Source organism: Podarcis pityusensis (assembly GCF_964106645.2).
Source record: "Podarcis pityusensis genome assembly, chromosome: 1".
Taxonomy (NCBI): domain Eukaryota; kingdom Metazoa; phylum Chordata; class Lepidosauria; order Squamata; family Lacertidae; genus Podarcis; species Podarcis pityusensis.
Window position 1 is genome coordinate 9,428,219 of NC_138028.1, and position 20,791 is coordinate 9,449,009.

General features: G+C 44.8%; 1 protein-coding gene across 5 annotated transcripts in view; it reads left to right on the forward strand.

The window, feature by feature from the left end:
- SYT16 (synaptotagmin 16) overlaps positions 1-20,791 on the forward strand; it is a 103,763-nt gene that overhangs the window by 17,777 nt on the left and 65,195 nt on the right. For 2 of the 5 annotated variants that reach the window (XM_080978246.1, XM_080978245.1), the window contains exon 1: positions 14,173-14,621. The exons of 2 other annotated variants lie outside the window; for them this stretch is intronic. The gene's annotated coding sequence lies outside the window, so the exon portion shown is untranslated. Of the gene's footprint in view, positions 1-14,172; positions 14,622-16,702; positions 17,065-20,791 lie in introns of those variants that run through there. One more of the 5 variants, XM_080978248.1, reaches the window with a different exon arrangement.

The following is a 20,791-nucleotide window of genomic DNA, read 5'->3' on the forward strand; positions in this document are numbered from 1 at the left end:
GCACATCATTTCAAAAAGTCTGCATTTGACAGATGCAAATGGAATTGGCGACAACAGCTGCAAGGATGTTATTAGTCCAGGGCTGGATCTACACAGATATAAAAAAACGCTATTTAAAAACCCTATAGGAGTCCCTACCAGAGAGGAATGGCAAATCAAGCTGTTGGAGTACACCAAAATGGCAAAACTGACCGGAAAGCTCAGGAACGAAAATGACAAAAGCTTTTAATAAAGAATGGGAAAAATTTATAATTTATCTAGGAGACCGCTGTAAGCAGATGAAAACATTAGCAGGGTTCCAATCACACTAGTAATGTAGCAGATACTATGGACAACATGGAGAGATATAAAATATGGATTATGAAATAATATGCAGTAGGAAAGGCTGGCAATAGGACCCATGGAGGGGAAGTCGGGAGATTAGGAGAAATCTCTAACTATGGATATGTATTTTGAATGGTTATCATACTACACTTGTAAAATCAAATAAAAATAATTTCAAATAAAATAAAATAAATGCAAATGGAATCAAATTGCAACCCCTAGCTATCTGTGAGTATTCAACACCCTCTGCACGGGGCTTTTCAGATCCCAACACCGCCCTTCTGTGTGCAAAGAGAACAGATTTTGAAACCCCACACCCATCTGTCTCTGTTGAGTAGAAATTATTTTTGTCCTTCATCCTTAATCCATTCAATTCTAGCGCGAGCCAGTTTTTTTGGAATAAAAAGAACCTCGCAAGTATCAGCTTGTTTGCTCTCCTGTCGGGCGGGTTGCAAGATTGCAATTGCGAGCATGTGATGGAAGGCAGGTTCTTAATCTCCAGGGCACCTGCAGCTTCTGAGAGGTCAGGCAGCCTGGAATGTGTGCCCAGATGATGCAGCCCAGATGATGGAGAGACTTGAAAGCCGAAATGTATAAGGAATGGTTGTGGGAGCTGAGTATGTTTCGCCCAGAGAAGAGCCCAGCAGCGTCTGGGCATGGAAGTAGTCAGGATTTATGTAATGGTGTTGGGGAGCAGGGCAACCACCTTTCATCCTCTGTCTGGCTCTGTCTAGCAGATTTGGAACAAAGTGTCTCCGCAACAGTTAGCGCTCAGAAAAATAATCCGTCAAAATCCTCAGCCATCTGAAAACTTTGTTGTTCTTGTTTAGTCGTTTAGTCGTGTCCGACTCTTCGTGACCCCATGGACCAGAGCACGCCAGGCACTCCTGTCTTCCACTGCCTCCCGCAGTTTGGCCAAACTCATGCTGGTAGCTTCGAGAACACTGTCCCACCATCTCGTCCTCTGTCGTCTCCTTCTCCTTGTGCCCTCCATCTTTCCCAACATCAGGGTCTTTTCCAGGGAGTCTTCTCTTCTCATGAGGTGGCCAAAGTATTGGAGCCTCAGCTTCAGGATCTGTCCTTCCAGTGAGCACTCAGGGCTGATTTCCTTCAGAATGGAGAGGTTTGATCTTCTTGCAGTCCATGGGACTCTCAAGAGTCTCCTCCAGCACCATAATTCAAAAGCATCAATTCTTTGGCGATCAGCCATCTTTATGGTCCAGCTCTCACTTCCATACATCATTACTGGGAAAACCATAGCTTTAACTATATGGAACTTATTTGAAAACTAGGAAGCTCAATAAAACATGAACACCAGGGAGTGCCTTTCATGCGGTTATCGAGTATATTTTGCAAAATTACAAAGAACACGCCTTTTTCCATCTTGTTTTTTTTATTATAAAAAAAATCTAAACTAAAGCAAGTTTCCTTGGATTTGCTGAAAGCTTTTTGCAACATCGTCCGAGTGACCTCAGCGAGCGTTTCAGTTTCAAATATTCTGATTTGTTCTACTTTTAGTTAAGTATTTTTATTTATTGGCTTGATGGGGGGGGGGCAGCTGCCCCCCGACTACACATGTGCGTCTGGAAAGCCAAAAATTAACCAGCTAGTTTCTGTGTTCAATTCAAAGTGCTCAGCTCAAAGTTTTCTGTGGCTCAGCACCCCCAAAGACTGTCTCTCCCCACAGAAACTGACCCAAATCACTGTATTCACCATCCGAGGCCCTAAATTGCATGCCGTCTATAAGTGGGGTGCAGACACGAGAAGAGGCCTTATCAGTGGTGGCTCCCAGTTTTTGAAACACTCTTAACAAGGAAACACACCTGGAATCTCTTGTTTTTAGGCTCATCTTTACTTCCCCCCAGGCTTTCAGTTTTTAACTGAGAAGAGCAGCTTGAATAGCTCGGTCGGTAGAGCATGAGACCCTTAATCCCAGGGTTTAACTAGCAGGGGGTTGGACTAGATGACCCTCGCGGTCCCTTCCAACTCTACAAATTCTATGATTTTATGATATGTAGTTATGACAGTGGCCTTTGGAGCTCATCCTTTAAGCAGGGTGGGTAGGGCTTGCTCCTTTAAATTATGTTTTCGATTCTGTTACTTGTTGCTGCTACATCTGAAAATAGGACCTTTCTTAGTTCTGTTTTTTTATGTTGTAAGTTGCTCTGAGATTTATCTAAGTGCAAAAATGCAGATAATAATAATAATAATAATAATAATATGTTTCCCTCCCCTTATGGTTTTGATACTTTTAAAATGAGGCTGTATTTTAAATTGCATTTTAACCTGTATTTTAAACTGGGTTTTCCCCCCTATCATGTTTTTACTGTAATTTTTACTGTTGTTAGCTGCCCTGAGCCCAGCTCTGGCCGGGGAGGGTGGGGTATAAATAAAATTAATTTCATTTTATTTAATAGTAATGAATAATCCCTGAATGGCAGAATTTAGATTTTTTTAAACTCTGGCAAGTTACACAATCGTGCCACTAGAGGGGGATGCAGTCCTTCTTTCCCGAGCCTTCTGAAACCAGAACGGTGGGTGATTTTGATATTAGACTCTCTACACGGTACTGTTTTGTATTGAACAGATTTGGAAGGCAGTCAGCAGGAATCGAGGCACTTTACTCCTGGCCCTCTAGGGATCCTAGACCTTCTCCCTTGATGCATTTGGAGGTTACGCCGTAGCAGCCTGTCTGGTCAAGGCCGCCTGGCCCTTCCCGTAAATTGCAAGGATATTGAAGAATAAATGAATAATCCCACGATGCAGGCAATTGCGGGCGAGTTCCTTGCTGAGAGCAATTGTCTCCCTCTGCAGCAGCAAAAGGCTTTAGGTTCCCAGCATAAGCATCTTTGCATTGATTGGAAGCGGCAAAACAACCACTTTGCGTTGTTGGAAAGGAAAACCGTCTGACTGCAGCTCTGGAAAGCCCCAAGCACAACATTAAATGGACTCAACAGCCTAATGCTCGCTGAAGGTTTAAGAGAAAGGGTGGGGAGCTCTTTGCCCCAGAGCTACAGGAAGTGGGGGGGGGGGGAGCTCAAGGTCTTTTTAAAAATTGCAGCTGTAACAGCTCCTTTTGCACCCTCTCTTGCATTTTATCGCATCGCAATTTGAAATCTGTGGCAGAATCGTTCAGTGCGCGTGGCTGTCAACCAGAAGGCCGGTGGTTCAAGTCAACTCTACAGTTCTACGATTCCGTGAATTGAAATGGCAATACAGTAAAACACAATGCGTATAAAAAATAAAAATAAAAGATTATTAATAATATAATAATAATAAATTTTATTTATACCCTGCCCTCCCCAGCCCAGACCGGGCTCAGGGAGGCTAACACTAGGTATAAAAACAATTGATTAAAATACAACTTAAAAACAAGATTAAAGTACGACATTAAAATGCAGCCTCATTTCAGTAGAAACTCAAATCAAAAACTTTGGGGGGATGAGAACGTCAAATCTTCACCAAGGCCAGCTATCCAGACTGGTCCTATGTGGGCCAGAAAAAGCCAGGGAAGTCCCTAAATAGGAGTTCCATCTCAGAAGGAAAGAGGAAAGGGGGAGGGGGATCAAGTTGATTCCAAGCCAAAGGCCAGGCGGAACAACTCTGTCTCACAGAAATCAGATCCCGCAGGGCCCTGGTCTCATGAGGCAGAGCGTTCCACCAGGCCGGGGCCAGCGTTGAAAAGGCCCTGGCTCTCATTGAGGCTAATCTGACCTCCTTAGGGCCCGGGACCTCTAGGGTGTTGCTATTTATGGACCTTAGGGTCCTCCGCGGGGCAGACCGGGAGAGGCGGTCCCGTAGGTACAAGGGTCCTAGGAATAAAAAGAAGGAATAAAAGTGCAGCTGAAAACGGTTCAGCATCCAGCACAGTTGCTGCAGCAGGCAGAGAAATCACACAGTGCTCCGCCAAGGACCACCAGCAGTTTTCAAGTGGTTTTGTGGGAGTCAAAAAAGTTTGGAGACCGTTGTGGTTTGGCAGTCCTTGAAAGTGACAAGCATTTCCTCTGCCCTTGATCATTTCAGAAGTGTTTGGGGAGAGTAAGAAACCCAGATAGCTCAGCTGGTTAGAGCATGGTGCTAATAACACCAAGGTTGCAGGTTCAAACCCCGTATGGGACAGCTGCATATTTCTGCATTGCATAGGGTAGGACTACATCATGGGTAGGCCAACTAAGGCCCGGGGGCCAGATCCGGCCCAATCGCCTTCTAAATCCGGCCCGCGGACGGTCCGGGAATCAGGGAGTTTTTACATGAGTAGAATGTGTCCTTTTATTTAAAATGCATCTCTGGGTTATTTGTGGAGCATAGGAATTTGTTCATTGCCCCCCCCCCAAATATAGTCTGCCCCCCCCCCAGGTTTGAGGGACAGTGGACCAGCCCCCTGCTGAAAAAGTTTGCTGACCCCTGGACTAAATGATCCTGCTGTTCGACAGTGGAATTTGCTGCCAAGGAGTGTGGTGGAGTCTCCTTCTTTGGAGGTCTTTAAGCATAGGCTTGATAACCATATGTCAGGAGTGCTCTGATGGTGTTTCCTGCTTGGCAGGGGGTTGGACTCGATGGCCCTTGTGGTCTCTTCCAACTCTATGATTCTATGATCCCTTCCAACTCTGCAATTCTATGGTGAACTGACAAAAGCTTGCCCTTCATCTCATCTGTTTCATAGGAAGCCGCCTTCTGCTGAATGGAGTTATCTAGCTCAGCATTATCTACATCAGGGGTTGTCAATCTGGTCCCTACCTCCCACTAGTGGGTGTTTCAGGATTCTAGGTGGGCGGTAGGGGGTTCTACACCACAAGCTGAATCCTCCTTCCATCGAGCACTGGTGGGCGGTAAGGAAATTTTACCATCAAGAAAGACGCATTAGTGGGCGGTAGGTATAAAAAGGTTGGCTACCCCTGGTCTACATGGAGGGGCAGGGGGTCTCAGGTAGGGGGTGTGCAGCTGGTGATGGAACCCGGGACCTTCTGCATGCAAGGTAGATAGATGCTCTTCCACCCAGTCCCAGCCCTTCACTGCAAGGCTGTCAGTGTGATGCGTAAGTAACCAAACAAACCCCTGTGTTGCAAAGAGAATGTCAGCAATATCTAGGCAACACGTTGACCATATTCATATGTAATAGACAATCTTTATAGAATTCCTTCAAACCATAACAAGTACAAAATGAAATCTGTAGTCTCAAAGTCTCTGAAAATCTTTAAATGAAGCGAGGTACCAAACTTCGTACGATGAAAGATAAGCTGTGAAGCTTTGTGTATTCAGCAAATATGATGTCCAACGCTGAACAGTGATTCCAGATATTGACTACTGTTTTGTAGAATTCTACCTCGCTTCATTTAAAGATTTTCGGAGTCTACAGATTTCATTTTGTACTTGTTATGCTTTGAAGGAATTCTATAAAGATTGTCTATTACGTATGTATATCGTCATCGTGTTGCCTAGATATCAGTGTGAGGCAGCAGCAAAAAAGGCTAATGCCGTTCTAGGCTGCATACTAGAAGTCTAGTAACCAGATCAAAGGAAGTCATAGTCTATTGCTCTATTCTGCTTTGGTCAGACCCCACCTGGAATCCTGTGTCCAGTTCTGGGCGCCACAATTTAAAGTAGCTGGAGGTAAAGGGTAAGGTAAAGCTGGAGGTAAAGGTAAAGGGACCCCTGACCATTAGGTCCAGTCGTGACCAACTCTGGAGTTGCGGCACTCATCTCGCTTTATTGGCCGAGGGAGCCGGCGTACAGCTTCTGGGTCATGTGGCCAGCATGACTAAGCCGCTTCTGGCAAACCAGAGCAGCGCACGGAAACGCTGTTTACCTTCCCGCCAGAGCTGTACCTATTTATCTACTTGCACTTTGACGTGCCTTTGAACTGCTAGGTTGGCAGGAGCAGGGACCAAGCAACGGGAGCTCACCCCATCGCGGGGATTTGAACCGCTGACCTTCTGATCAGCAAGTCCTAGGCTCTGTGGTTTAACCCACAGTGCCACCCGTGTCCCAGCTGGAGGAATACATAGTGGCATTTAAAGCAAGGAGAGACAGCCCTTATGTGAATGGTGGTGATTAGCTGGAAGCAGGGGGAAGATTCTCCTGCACTCATTAAAGCACATACTTGAGCATTAAAAATGAATGCGCGATTTAGGGCTTAATAGGCTTGGCGTGACTCACCCGCAATTTCCATTGATCGCTTATGAAAGTATCAGCTGATCTGAGTTGTGGATGAGAGCAGGGGGAGGTCTGAAGCTCTTCTTTGCCTTGGAATCTCATTTTCCTTTCATCATTTTTATTTAGGCAGCTGCTCGCTTGCTACCCGCATTGCAGGGGGCTGGACTGGATGACCTTTGGAGTCCCTTCCAATTCTACGGTTCTATGATGCTATCTGCTCATGCTGTCTATTTTGCCCCATCAGGGCATTTATTAAACCAGCAGAAGCATCTTCTAAGAAAAACAACTCTTTAAAATGGCCCTTGGACTACCCATTGGACTGCACGTTCCTATATCCCCCAAAGTATGTGGGCAATGCCTCATGAAGTCTCATTCAGCAACGGAGGGTTCATATAGGCAAATGCCTCTTTGCCTTAACACGTTTTGCTTCAGACCCCAAAGTACAGCTTCCATCATCCCTGAACCTTGGCCACAGCAGGTGAGACAGATGGGAGCTGGAGTCTAGACACATCTGGGGGTGGGGTGGGCGTAGGTCCCCAGCTACCGTATTTTTTGCACCATAACACTCACTTTTTTCCTCCTAGAAAGTAAGGGGAAATGTCTGTGCGTGTTATGGAGGAAATGCCTACGGGCGGCATGCTTACAGATTTTCCTCCTCTAAAAACTACGTGCGTGTTATGGTTGGGTGCGTGTTATAGAGCGAAAAATACGGTAATTGTAAACACACCATGAATGAGTTGATGTCATTGCATTTTCATAGAATCATAGAATTGTAGGGTTGGAAGGGTCCTCAGGGGTCATCTAGTCCAACCCCGACAATGCAGGAATCTCAACTAAAGCACCCAAGACAGATGGGCCATCCAACCTCTGCTTAAAAACCTCCAAGGAAGGAGAGTCCACCACCTTCTGAGGGAGACAGCTCCACTACTGAACATCTCTTAGGGTCAGAAAGTTCTTCCTGATGTTTAGTTGGAATCTCCTTTCTTGTAACTTGAAGCCATGGGTTCGAGTCCTACCCTCCAGAGCAGGAGAAACAACCTTGCACCATGCTCCATAGAGCTACTCTTGAGATATTTGAAGATGGCTATCATATCTCCTCTCAGTCTCCTTTTTTCCAGGCTAAACGTGCCCAGCTCCTTCAACCATTCCTCATATGGCTTGGTTTTGAGACCCTTGATCATCTTGGTTGCCCTCCTCTGCACACATTCCAACTTGCCAACATCCTCCTTAAATTGTGGCACCCAGAACTGGATCCAGAATTCCAGGTGTGGTCTGACCAAGGCGGAATAGATTGGGACTATGACTTCCCTTGACCTGGACACTATACTTCCATTGCTGCAGCCTAGAATAGCATTAACCTTTTTTTTTGCTGCTGTTGCATCACCCTCCACTGAAGGAGAGCTCACAATCCGTTCCACTGTCAAACGGCTCTTACCACCAGAAAGTTATTTCTGACATTTAGTTGGGATCTCCTTTCTTGCGATTTGAATCCACTGGTTCAGGTCCAAAGCCGCATCTTGTTGCATCTTCCGTGTGACAGCTTCAGATACCTCTCAGCTTTCTCTTATCCAGGCCCGAAAATACCAAACTCCCTCACCTGCTCCTCAGCTTGGCTGCACAGCGATGTCACAAACCATTCCAGGGTTGAGGCCAGAGTACATGCTCTCAGTGAAATACCGGGAGACTTGTTGCGAATATCACTACCCCGCTATTCCTAGCTCTCTTAAAAGGTGGGGGGGGGCGCATTTTGTTGAGCAATATAAAATGTTTACGAAAGTCGCGCCATTTCACCTCGGCACAGGTGACAATCCCTTAAAAAAAGATTCCTGGCAAACTTAACAAAGAAGGGGAAAAAACCAGAAAGAGGAGAAAATGCGAAGGAGAGAAAAACAAAAGAAAGCCCCCAAACGACACCAGCTCACCTTAAGGATACAATAACCATTAGTACATCCATTGTAAATTTAAAATGCAAGTCAACCTAAGCCGTCCAGATAGGTATCTATGTGAGATTAATGTTTGTATGAAACATGATAGAATGCAGCAGGGGCTCTGAGGTCTTCAGGCCATTGCATAATAGATGGGGGGGGGGGGAAGTGTTTACCCTTCCAGGCTTAGTGGCCACAAGTGCTCACAAAATCCAATTTCTACTAATCTTTTCCATTGATACAGTACAGTGTGTTCAGCATAAGGGTAACATGGAAAAAAACGCAGACACCCTTCTTTGGAAATTAAGCTAATATCCAGACTTTTAACATTCCAAACTTTACTTGCAGAAACTTATAGATGTATTGAAACATACTATTTAAAGTCACATGCTTCTCCAAGCATGGGCTTACAGTCTCTTCTTCTAACTTCCAAACAACTATATTTTCCTCCCTTCCCAGAGCTCAGCACTTTCAGTCTTCTGTATTATTGTTAAGGTTATGCCTTGCAGCTCCTATGGGAGATTCCCGCTTTCATCTTCTTCTGCAGTTTAGCTCTCTTTCTTCCAAGCAGAGAAGAAGCACTCCCACACTCGATTCAACTTAGCAGTGTTCACAATGGATTCTAACACACAGTCATCTTGCTGCACATAAAATGGAGTCTCTCTTTCACGAGATACCTCCCGACATTAGCCAATCACATAAGAACTCTCTAGAATTCAGTTACCAGCCATCAAATGTAAACACACAGCAACGCATACAAGCATCTACAAGCCCTTATATAGACTTTTGAAATTGCCACCTGTAGCTCAAGACCACCCCCCAAAACATCATACATACATCACAGAAGGGGCGGTCTACAGCAGAATCCTGTCTGGCAGGAAACCTTTTCATGGGTTTACCTAGACAGCCTGGCCATTCTTTTGTGATGGTAAATACTTAATTCCTGAGTCCAGGTCACAGGCTCACCCTATTCCTACACAAATGTGCCCTTAAGGCAGGATTTGTGAGCACAGAGACAAGGGGAGGCTTTTAGGGAAGCTTTTAATGTTTGATGCATTACTGTATTTTAATATTTTGTTGGAAGCCGCCCAGAGTGGCTGGGGAAGCCCAGCCAGATGGGCGGGGTATCAATAAATTATTATTATTATTATTATTATTATTATTATTATTAATTTTCCCATTTCCATCCAAACTGCAGAGGAATATTTGAGGTCACTGAAAGAGTCAAAATGGCTTTAGGACTGTTTTCCTGTACAGTGGTACCTCGGGTTACATACGCTTCAGGTTACAGACTCTGCTAACCCAGAAATAGTATCTTGGGTTAAGAACTTTGCTTCAGGGTGAGAACAGAAATTGTGTGGCGGCAGCGCAGTGGCAGCAGGAGGCCCCATTAGCTAAAGTGGTGCTTCAGGTTAAGAACAGTTTCAGGTTAAGAACGGACCTCCGGAATGAATTAAGTTCTTAACCCGAGGTACCACTGTACTGTCTCAGACATGTGGTTTATATATTTATGTATGTGTTTGCCTGGTACATTTATGTACATTTATTTTATATCTTATACCTTATAATTCTCATAACAGGGAGAAAAATAGCTAGGGAGAAACAGTCGACTTCCACTAATGTGACTTCCAGATAAGCAGGCTTGAGGACTCTTGGAAGTCTTCATCTAGCAGGTTAGGAACAGCAAAACGCTTGCACAGGGCTGTGCTTATACATTTTGATTTCCACTTCCGCTACGGTGCTTCTAGCAGGGCTAGGTGACACCTCGTATATTTGTGGCTTCTTTACTCAACTCTGACTTGTCAACCATTAACTAAACCACAAAAAGTAAAAAAATACAATAAAAAAATCAGCTTCTATTCTTTGCTCCTGTGAAATGTCAAGCTGCTAATTCCTCTTCAGAACTCCCTCCCTGTGGCAACGATCCTCTCAGAAACCTTTGCGCCGTTTCTGTCATTAAAAAATAAAATAAAACCCAACCAAACATCTTTTCACCGGAGAATCGCAGAGGGGGCGGTTACCCTGGCAACGGCGTTTCCTTGCTTCCCTTTCAACGGAGTGGTTATAGTTCCACGGGTTCACGGCATGTGCCGGCGATTCACGCAGGAAGGGCAAACACGCCCTCCCTGAAGAGCCCTATAAAAAGGTCCGTTGCCAAGGTGTCCCTGCGAGATTAAATGGACATCTAGTGGATTGATTTCCTGTTCCTTCTTCTGAAAGGTATCGAAGGCTCAGCCTGGCCTCCCTCCAGCAAAAGCAGGTGTGCCGTGTAAACCGCTGCGTTTCTATCTTTCCTCGCTTTTAGAAATTTGAAAACCAGCCAGACCTCTCGGTGAACATGCAAGGTTTAAAAAACCCACCCAACCTGCAAGCAAGTGATATACTGTGGTACCTCAGGTTAAGAACTTAATTCGTTCCGGAGGTCCGTTCTTAACCTGAAACTACTGTATTTTTCGCTCTATAAGACGCACCAGACCACAAGACGCACCTAGTTTTTGGAGGAGGAAAACAAGAAAAAAAAATATTCTGAATCTCAGAAGCCAGAACAACAAGAGGGATCACCGCGCAGCGAAAGCAGCATCCCTCTTGCTGTTCTGGCTTCTGGGATAGCTGCGCAGCCTGCATTCGCTCCGTAAGACGCACACACATTTCCCCTTACTTTTTAGGAGGGAAAAAGTGAGTCTTATAGAGCAAAAAATATGGTATACTATTTTAGCTAATGGGGCCTCCCGCTGCCACCATACCACCGCTGTTCTCATCCTGAGGCAAAGTTCTTAACTCGAGGTACTACTTCCAGGTTAGCGGAGTCTGTAACCCGAAGTGTTTGTCACCCGAAGTGTTTGTAACCCGAGGTACCACTGTATAGAATCATAGAATTTGTCATAGCCCTGTCCGAGTCCAAGGCTGTTGAGGGCTTCAAAGGTCAGCACAAACCCTTTGAATTGTGCTGGCAACGTACTGGGAGCCAGTGAAGATTCATTTGGGCCCAGTGTTATATGGCCCCGGCAGCCACTCCCAGCCACCAGTCTAGCTGCCACATTCTCAACAACAGCAACAATAACTCTGGGCTGCTTTCAACAAAATATTAAAATACAGTAATGCATCAAGCTTCCCTAAACAGGGCTGCCTTCAGATGTCTTCTAAAAGTCTGGTAGTTGTTGTTCTCTTTGACATCTGGTGGGAGGGTGTTCCACAGGGTGGGTGCCACTACCGAGAAGGCCCTCTGCCTGGTTCTCTGTAGCTTGGCTTCTCGCAGTGAGGGAACCGCCAGAAGGCCCTTAGCACTGGACCTCAGTGTCTGGGCAGAATGGTGGGGGTGGAGACGCTCCTTCAGGTATACTGGGCCTTTGAGGCTGTTTAGGGCTTTAGAGGTCAGCACCAACACTTTGAATTGTGCTCGGAAACGTACTGGGAGCCAATGTAGCTCTTTCAAGACTGGTGTTATGTGATCTCGGCAGCCGCCCCCAGTCACCAGTCTAGCTGCCGCATTCTGGATTAGTTGTAGTTTCTGGCTCACCTTCAAAGGTAGCCCCACATAGAGCGCATTGCAGTAGTCCAAGCGAGAGCTAACCAGAGCATGCACCACTCTGGCAAGACAGTCTGTGGGCAGGTAGGGTCTCAGCCTGCATACCAGATGGAGCTGATAAACAGCTGCCCTGGACACAGAATTGACCTGCGCCTCCATGGACAGCTGTGAGTTCAAAATGACTCCTAGACTGGATTAGTTGCAGTTTCCAAATCACCCAGATACGAGGCCTTAATGAGAGCATATTCACACTTTGCAGAGCCAAAATGTTTGAATAAAAACAAAAACCAGAGTGTGCAGGGAAGCTGTGGCCTCCATATGTTGTTGTACTACATCATGAACACGAGAGGAGCCTGAATCACGCCAGTGGCCCACCTTCTCCACCATCCTGTTCTCACCTGAGCCAACCAGATGCCTGCAGGAAACCTGTGAGCAGGATCTGAGCACAAGAGCAACACTCTCACCTCCTGTGGTTTCCAGAAACTGGGATTCAAAAGCATTGCTGTGGAAGGAGAACATAGCCATCAGGTCTAGTAGCCATTGATAGCTCTCTGCTCCATGAATTGGCCAAATCCCTTTTTTGAAGCCATCTAGGCTGGTGGCCATCGCTGCCTCCTGTGGGAGCAATTGTGTCGTGTAGGGCCGCCATCTTTGTTCTGGCAAAACAACAGGATAGAGCAGGGCGGGGCAGCTGAGGGGCAGTTTTTCTTTTTCATCTGGTTTGTGGTCCAGCAAGAGGTGCTCATTGGAAGGACAGATCCTGAAGTTGAGGCTCAAATACTTTGGCCTCCTCATGAGAAAAGAAGACTCTCTGGAAAAAAAACCCTCTGATGTTGGGTGAGATTGAGGGCACAAGGAGAAGGGGACGGCAGAGGACAAGATGGTTGGACAGTGTTATAGAAGTGACCAACATGAAGTTGACGAAACTCTGGGAGACAGTGGAAGACAGGAGTGCCTGGTGTGCTCTGGTCCATGGGGTCACGAAGAGTCGGACATGACTAATCAACTAAACAAGAGGTGAATACTGTGGCCTGAAATGTAAGAAAACTCTCAGAAGTTCCCTAAAAGTAAATGTGCCAGGGGCCTTCTGTGTGCGTGCTTTTGAAGGGGCTTGTGGGAGCAGAAGAAATCCAGCCTGTTAAAAATCTAACTGTTAAAAATCTAACTGCATGCAGCAATGAATAAATCTCATGCTGTGAGGCCGAGAGCCACATGGCTCTGCCCTCAAAGAGCCAGGCACTTTTTGATTTACTTTGGAACGTTTTGTCCATGGTGTACAGTAACGCCACTGAAAACGCAACTTGCAGGATGCCTCGGGCGCACAGATGCACTCGGGGAAGTACTGAGCAGATAAGGCCCAGTGAATTATGCACCTATGCTCCAATCTGCCTGCCAGAGTTCCACAGGAGATGTGTTATGTCTTTTGCCAATGGTTGTGATGGAGGGGCTATGTCTTTGGCCTCCCAGCCAACGTGGCCAGTGGCATGGGGTGTTGGGAGTTGTCATCCAACGGCATCTGTAGGGCCATAGCTTCCCCACCTCCCTCTCTCATGATTCAGTATCTGTGATGAGTTCTTTGAGCAAGGAATGGAGGGGGGATCTGTTTTAAATGGATTTAGACAAGGGATTTGATGGTTCCAGACCAGTCAAGCTTTGCCCATCTCCCAACAGCTTCTTGTGTCAAGGAAGGCCACTTTATGACTTGAGCTGTTCGTGCACTGCTTTTCTTAAAGTCAAACTAATTATTATACTTTATGTGTATAATACACACAGGTAACTCACAACTTACTCACATTTTACTTGGGAACATTCAGCTTTGTATACTTGGCAAAAAAATATCAAATCACATCAAAGGGGACGGGGGGGGGGTCAGGATTTTTGTTGTTGTCGTTGCAATCCCACCCACCGTTGAACCCAATATGATTTGACTATTCACAATTTTGGCTTTAGGCACTGTCTCTGGAACATAATTGAGGCCATTTTAATCTCTTTTAGCATTTAAAATTTGGTGTGTTTTAAAGTAGGGTTGTAAATCTTCCTTGATTTTACCATTGCATTTGATGTAAACCACTTTGAGGTTGTTGTGGTTGTTTACAAAAAAAGTGGTGTATAAATTTTAGGAGGTAAATAAATAAATGCTGAAGTTTAGGTCTTGAGATCATATTGAACCTTATTCAGCACACTTGGTACCAATTTTGGTCCTGGCTTGTACACCAACAGCTGGGTGCCCCAAACCAGTATCCTTTTGTAAGGTACCAAGGATGGAGGCAGGTGTAAGCAGCCTAACTGCATCGCAGCGGAAACAAGTTAGGCCGGTTTCTCAGCAATCTCTTTGGCTAACATTCCTTGGGTGATACTCATATATTTACAGACCCGTAAACTTCCTCCTTTCCCTGGGACAATACAGCACATTAGAGAGAAGTCGCCACTCCCTACCTTCTAAACCACGAGGGCATAGAACTTTTCCTTCTCGCATCCAGCCAACTCTAATCACCAACAGCTCCAATAATAGGAAATAAAAATCTACGTTGAGTAATCTGTCCTGCAAGGGAGAAATTTGGAATCTCTTTGAGAGTTGCAGCATTCTCAGAACCCACCACCTGCAAATGATAAAAAAGAAACACCTGGGATTACTTTGTGGGTGCAAGTAATGGGTGACCTCTGAATTACTACTCAGCAGAAGCGCAAACTATGTAAGTAGTTTTGCTCTAAACGTTTCTTTCATAATAATGGCATGAACAGAAGGGAACTTTTCCATGCATTCTGCCTCTCTCTCTTTCTCTCTGAGTTCCATTGCCAACAAATCTTGTGTTTCAAATGTGTTTCTGTAGTTTTCCATGTTAGAATATTATACCAAGGTTTGCTGAGATGTCTGCTGCTGCTATTTGTGTGAGGACAGGGTTGGATTTACTATGAAACTAAAGAAGCTTCAGCTTCAGTCTACATTGCTTAAAAATAACAGGTTTAGTAAACCCAATTTGAGTCACATGACTAAAAAACTATAAGGCATAGGAATTTTCTATTCACACCGGTGCTTTTGACATGTTAGATAAGCCAGTAGAGCAATTTTAATCAATGTCATGGAACAACCTCACTGAAGAAGATAACAGTGGTTACCCAGACCTTGTTGCTGGTTGTGAAGGGGCCCCCTTAACAGCTCAAGCTTCAGGGACCCCAAAATTTAGGTCTGCCAGTTCCCCATGGTGTCTCGCAGTCTGTCACTCCTGCATTCCACTCTCCAGTCTTCTCGTGTAGAGTTAGGAGATACCCCAGGGGTCATCTAGTCCAACCCCCTTGCAATGCAGGAACCTCAACTTCAGCATCCATGGCAGATGGCTGTCCAACCTCTGCTTAAAAACTCCAAGGAAGGAGAGTCCACGACCTCCCAAGAGATACCGTTCCACTGTCAAACAGCTTTTTCTGTCAGAAATTTCTTCCTGAAGTTGAGTCAGAATCTCCTTTCTTGTAACTTGAAGCCATTGGTCTGTGTCCTACCCTCTGGAGCAGCAGAACACAAGCTTGTTCCCTCTTTCACATGACCCCCCTTTAGATATTTGAAGACGGCTGTTACACCACCTCTCAGTCTTCTCTTTTCTAGGCTGTTGTTGTTGTTTAGTCGTTTAGTCGTGTCCGACTCTTCGTGACCCCATGGACCAGAGCACGCCAGGCACTCCTGTCTTCCACTGCCTCCCACAGTTTGGTCAAACTCATGTTGGTAGCTTTGAGAACACTGTCCAACCATCTCGTCCTCTGTCATCCCCTTCTCCTTGTGCCCTCAATCTTTCCCAACATCAGGGTCTTTTCCAGGGAGTCTTCTCTTCTCATGAGGTGGCCAAAGTATTGGAGCCTCAGCTTCAGGATCTGTCCTTCCAGTGAGCACTCAGGGCTGATTTCTTGCAGAATGGAGAGGTTTGATCTTCTTGCAGTCCATGGGACTCTCAAGAGTCTCCTCCAGCACCATAATTCAAAAGCATCAATTCTTCGGCGATCAGCCTTCTTTATGGTCCAGCTCTCACTGCCATCCATCACTACTGGGAAAACCATAGCTTTAACTATACGGACCTTTGTTGGCAAGGTGATGTCTCTGCTTTTTAAGATGCTGTCTAGGTTTGTCATTGCTTTTCTCCCAAGAAGCGGGTGTCTTTTAATTTTGTGACTGCTGTCACCTTTTCTAGGCTAAACGCACCCAATTCCCTCATCAGGCTTGGTTTCCAGACCCTTGATCATCCTCCTCTGTACACCTTCCAACTTTTCAATGTCCTTCTTAAACTGTGGTGCCCAGACTGCACACAGGACTCCAGGTCTGCAATAAAGTAGTACTATTAGTTTGCTCTTACTTTCTTCCCTTAGAACATGGCAGAAACTCTAAAGTTAGCCCAACTGTTGCAGAGTTGGATTTTGGGGGCACAAAGCTAGAGAGGTGTGCCCAGCACGAAGCTGCAGAGAGCTTCAAAATTAAGGAGAAGCCTCTTGATCTGCTGATCAGGCGCTGTTCTGAGAGTGCATGTTAGTCTCGTAATTTTTTTCCTCTGCCTGCGGATCCTGAAATAGCTATTAGCTACCCCTGCCAAAACACGCAGTCACACACACAGAGGACAGGAAGAGTGTCTTCAGGGCAAGCGTTAAGTACATCTTGGCCTACTTATTCATTTTACGTAACCGTTTATTTATTTTATTTTAAAAGCGTGTGCCCCGAACGGAGGCAGATAAATAGCCGCAGGCCAGACCTGCGAGAGGCCCCAGTTTTGTCAGGGCAACCTGCTCTGCGGACGGGAAGTCCTGTTACTGTTAAAAGGACAGGGGTTGATTAAATGGAAAGCTCTTTGGCAGAGCATCTTTGCTCCCCGGAGTAATGGAGGTCAGGCCGGTTGCCAAGGAAACGCATTCAACCTTCAGAGGAAGGGCTTAGAGCTACATCACCTGGAGTCAGTTTGATGGGGGGGGGGAGCTTTTGGACCAGGGCTTGGAAAAGGGGGCAGTGGGCCAAATTCTGGATATAGTAAATTGCCACGCAGGGGATCTAAAATGGAAGGGCTAAACTGAGCGGAGTTGCAGGAGAGGACGGGGGAGGCAAGAACGGAGAGCGGGAAACCTTTCTCTTATGGGTTGTGCGGAAGCTGAAGGGCCTATTTTGCGGTAGGAGACGATGTCCTCGTTTTCCTACTTAATAATACTGCAGTTCTGCATTGCCAATAAGCAGGGCTGTCACCTGCTTAAATAAATCTTTATTGATTGAATCATATGAGTTTTAGGCAATAGAATTGTACAACTGTATAGTTGGAAGAGACCACAAAATAATAATGATAATAATAATAATGATGATGATAATGATAATAATAATAATAATAATAATAATAATAATAATAAATTTATACCTCGTCCATCTAGCTGCATTTCCCCAGCCACTCTGGGCAGCTCCCAACAGAATATTAAAAACACGATAAAACATCAAACATTTAATAATAATAATAATAATAATAATAATAATTTATTTATACCCCGCCCATCTGGCTGAGTTTCCCCAGCCACTCTGGGCGGCTCCCAATCAGTGTTAAAAACAGTACAGCGTTACATATTAAAAACTTCCCTAAACAGGGCTGCCTTCAGGTGTCTTCTAAAAGTCAGAGAGCTGTTTATTTCCTTGACATCGGATGGGAGGGCGTTCCACAGGGCGGGTGACACTACCGAGAAGGCCCTCTGCCTGGTTCCCTGTAGCTTTGCTTCTCGCAGTGAGGGAACCTCCAGAAGGCCCTCGGCGCTGGACCTCAGTGTCCAGGCTGAACGATGGGGGTGGAGACGCTTCTTCAGGTACACCACTGCCATTTGCAGTGTTGTTTTGCCACTTCCATGGGGCTCTTGCATATATTGTCCCTATTTCCAGAAGAGCTCAACTGGAGAACTTGGATGTGTGTGTGTGTGTGTGTGTGTGTGTGTGTGTGTGGTGGAATGCATGGATACAAATTCACTCCAGGGTGGAATCTAGTCACATATAAAAACCACTTTGAAAATGCTTTTAAAAAAAAGCATTTGAAAAGGTACCTTGAATTTTCCATAACACTCACCTTCACCATCTAGTGTCACATTGTACATTGCACTTAAAGCACACGTAAAACTTTTTATTTGCAGCTGTATAGCTGAATCCCAGGTTTCATTTAAAATCCTGTATTATTATTATTTCTTCAATTAAAAATTCAGGGGAGCAAGAAATTCAAGCTACATACGGTTCTGGCTCCTCTTACACTCAGTCCATAGCTGGAATTGTCCTTCTTGGGAGTGAACTCAGGGTGTATCTGTTCCTCTGACTTCTGATTTAAGGGCCTGCTGGATTTTGTAGACATCTCAGGGGAGGAGTAAGAACTTGCTTTCTTTAGAAGATGACTGCAGATTGCGAGGTATTCTAGCAGTGATGTAAACCATCTTCATTGACTCAAAATATTGCATCCGGGTGTTGCCATAGTAACAAAGATGTTCACATATCTCTTATGGGGGGAGGGGTAAGAAGATTTCCAGAATGATGTGGTTCATGAGACTGCAGTCAGCTGTTTGCCAGGCTACAACTTCCAATCTAAATTTTGGGGAAAGGACAGAATGACAGGAGTGGGTGGAGGGATGGCTACAGAGGTTGTCTGAGGCTGATGCTTGGATCAGTGCAGCAAAAACAGCTAAGGCCCCTACCTGTATTTTAAGATATGCGATTCAGGTGCATATCTTAAATTTACATTTCTGCAGTTTAAGTCCTCTTTAGAGTAGGGTTGCCACATGTCTGGAATTTCCCGGACCAAGCTTGTATTCGGCCCTCGTAAACAGCACCTGGACAGAAATCGCTTAAATTTCCAGGAAAATCCAGATGTACAGCAACCCTTGTCGGAAGTGTAGATGTTGGGGAATTTCACAAAAAACAGCTCCGAAACCGAACAACTTTGGCCAACTTCTTTTGTGTCCAGATTGGCGCTGTGGGCTAAACCACAGAGCCTAGGACTTGCTGATCAGAAGGTCGGCGGTTCGAATCCCCGCAATGGGGTGAGCTCCCGTTGCTCGGTCCCTGCTCCTGCCAACCTAGCAGTTCGAAAGCACATCAAAGTGCAAGTAGATAAATAGGTACCGCTCCGGTGGGAAGGTAAACGGTGTTTCCGTGCGCTGCTCTGGTTCGCCAGAAGCGGCTTAGTCATGCTGGCCACATGACTCGGAAGCTGTACGCCGGCTCCCTCGGCCAATAAAGCAAGATGAGCGCCGCAACCCCAGAGTCGGTCACGACCGGACCTAATGGTCAGGGGTCCCTTTACCTTTACCTTTAACCCTAACTTAAAAATGCTCCTTCAACAAATCCACTTAGAAAAGCACCAAATGTCGCTTTTTTTGTGGTCGGGGTCCATAAAAATGGCAATAGTAGTTTCTTTCCCAAATAGGTTTTATCTTAAACAATTGCAAACACAGTAAATAAAGAGTCCACTTGTGATATTCCAGTAGTTCAGTGTTTGGACATCGTTCCGGTAATCAGACGTTTCGTCGCTAAAGAGCTTAGTCATCGAGCTGTCAAAATCAACTGTATCAGGATTGCACTGAATTTCCTCCCCTTTATTTGAATTTATTTTACGACACACGTGCACGCATTAAACATAAAAATAATAATATATAATCAACACTAAAACAAAAACAAAAAACAGAGAAATACAACTAAAACATTGTTACTTACAAAAATTTATACAAACAAATGAACATCAATATATATACCATACTTTCTTTCTTCTTTTCTTCCAGTTGACTTCTTTCATCTTCAACACGGTTCTCTTTTCGTTTTTGGTAAACTGTTACCTTCTTAATTCCTTATTACCTTTTCTTCTTTCTATTTTTGACTTACATACCTTAATTTATTTTGCAGAAGTTAATCATTTTTAATGTTTAATGCTGTATTGTCTTTTGAATATTCGGTTGGAAGCCGCCCAGAGTGGCTGGGGAAACCCAGCCAGATGGGCAGGGTATAAATAAATAATAATAATTATTATTAAGTAGCCCCCGTAAAAAAGCGTCTGTTTTCTTAATAAAATTTTGTTTGAATATTTTCTTTAGCTCCTCATACACCATATCCCAGAAGCTCTTGATTTTATCACATGTTCACCACACATGTATGAGTGTCCCCTCTACTTGATTACAGCTCCAACACAGATTTGATTTTGTTTTATACATTTTGCATATTTTGGTTGGCGTTAAATACCATCTATAAAACATCTCTATCAGGTTTTCCCTTATCGCTTCACAAGCCGTAAATTTCCAACTTTCTTTCCATAATTTTTCCCATGATGATAGTTTGATAGTTTTACCTATATCTTAAGCCCATCTAATCATTACCTCTTTTACTTGTTTGTCCTTAACTTCCCAGTCCAACAGTGTTTCATATACTTTAGAAATTACTTTTGTCTTATTTTGTAATAACTCTTTGTCTAGTAATGAGATTTCATTTGTAAAGCCTCTTTTCTTTCACTGAATTAACAAGTGCAATAAGGAGAATTAAAATTAAAACTACGTTGAGAAAGACCTTTGTAGTAAATAATATGCTAGAGAAGAAAGTATGTCTTTAGCAATGAAGAGTCGGGTTGCTGTAGTTTAAGATAAAACCTATTTGGGAAAGAAGCTACTTTTGCTAGTCAGTGTAGACAAGACTTAGCTAGAGGCACCAAGTGCCTGACTCAGTATAAGACATCTTCCTATGTAACTACTGGATCCTCAACAGGTGCTGATAAATTTGATAACTATATAGGTAGAGGTAAAGGTACCCCTGACCGTTAGGTCCAGTCGCGGACGACTCTGGGGTTGCGGCGCTCATCTCGCTCTATAGGCCGAGGAAGCCAGCGTTTGTCCGCAGACA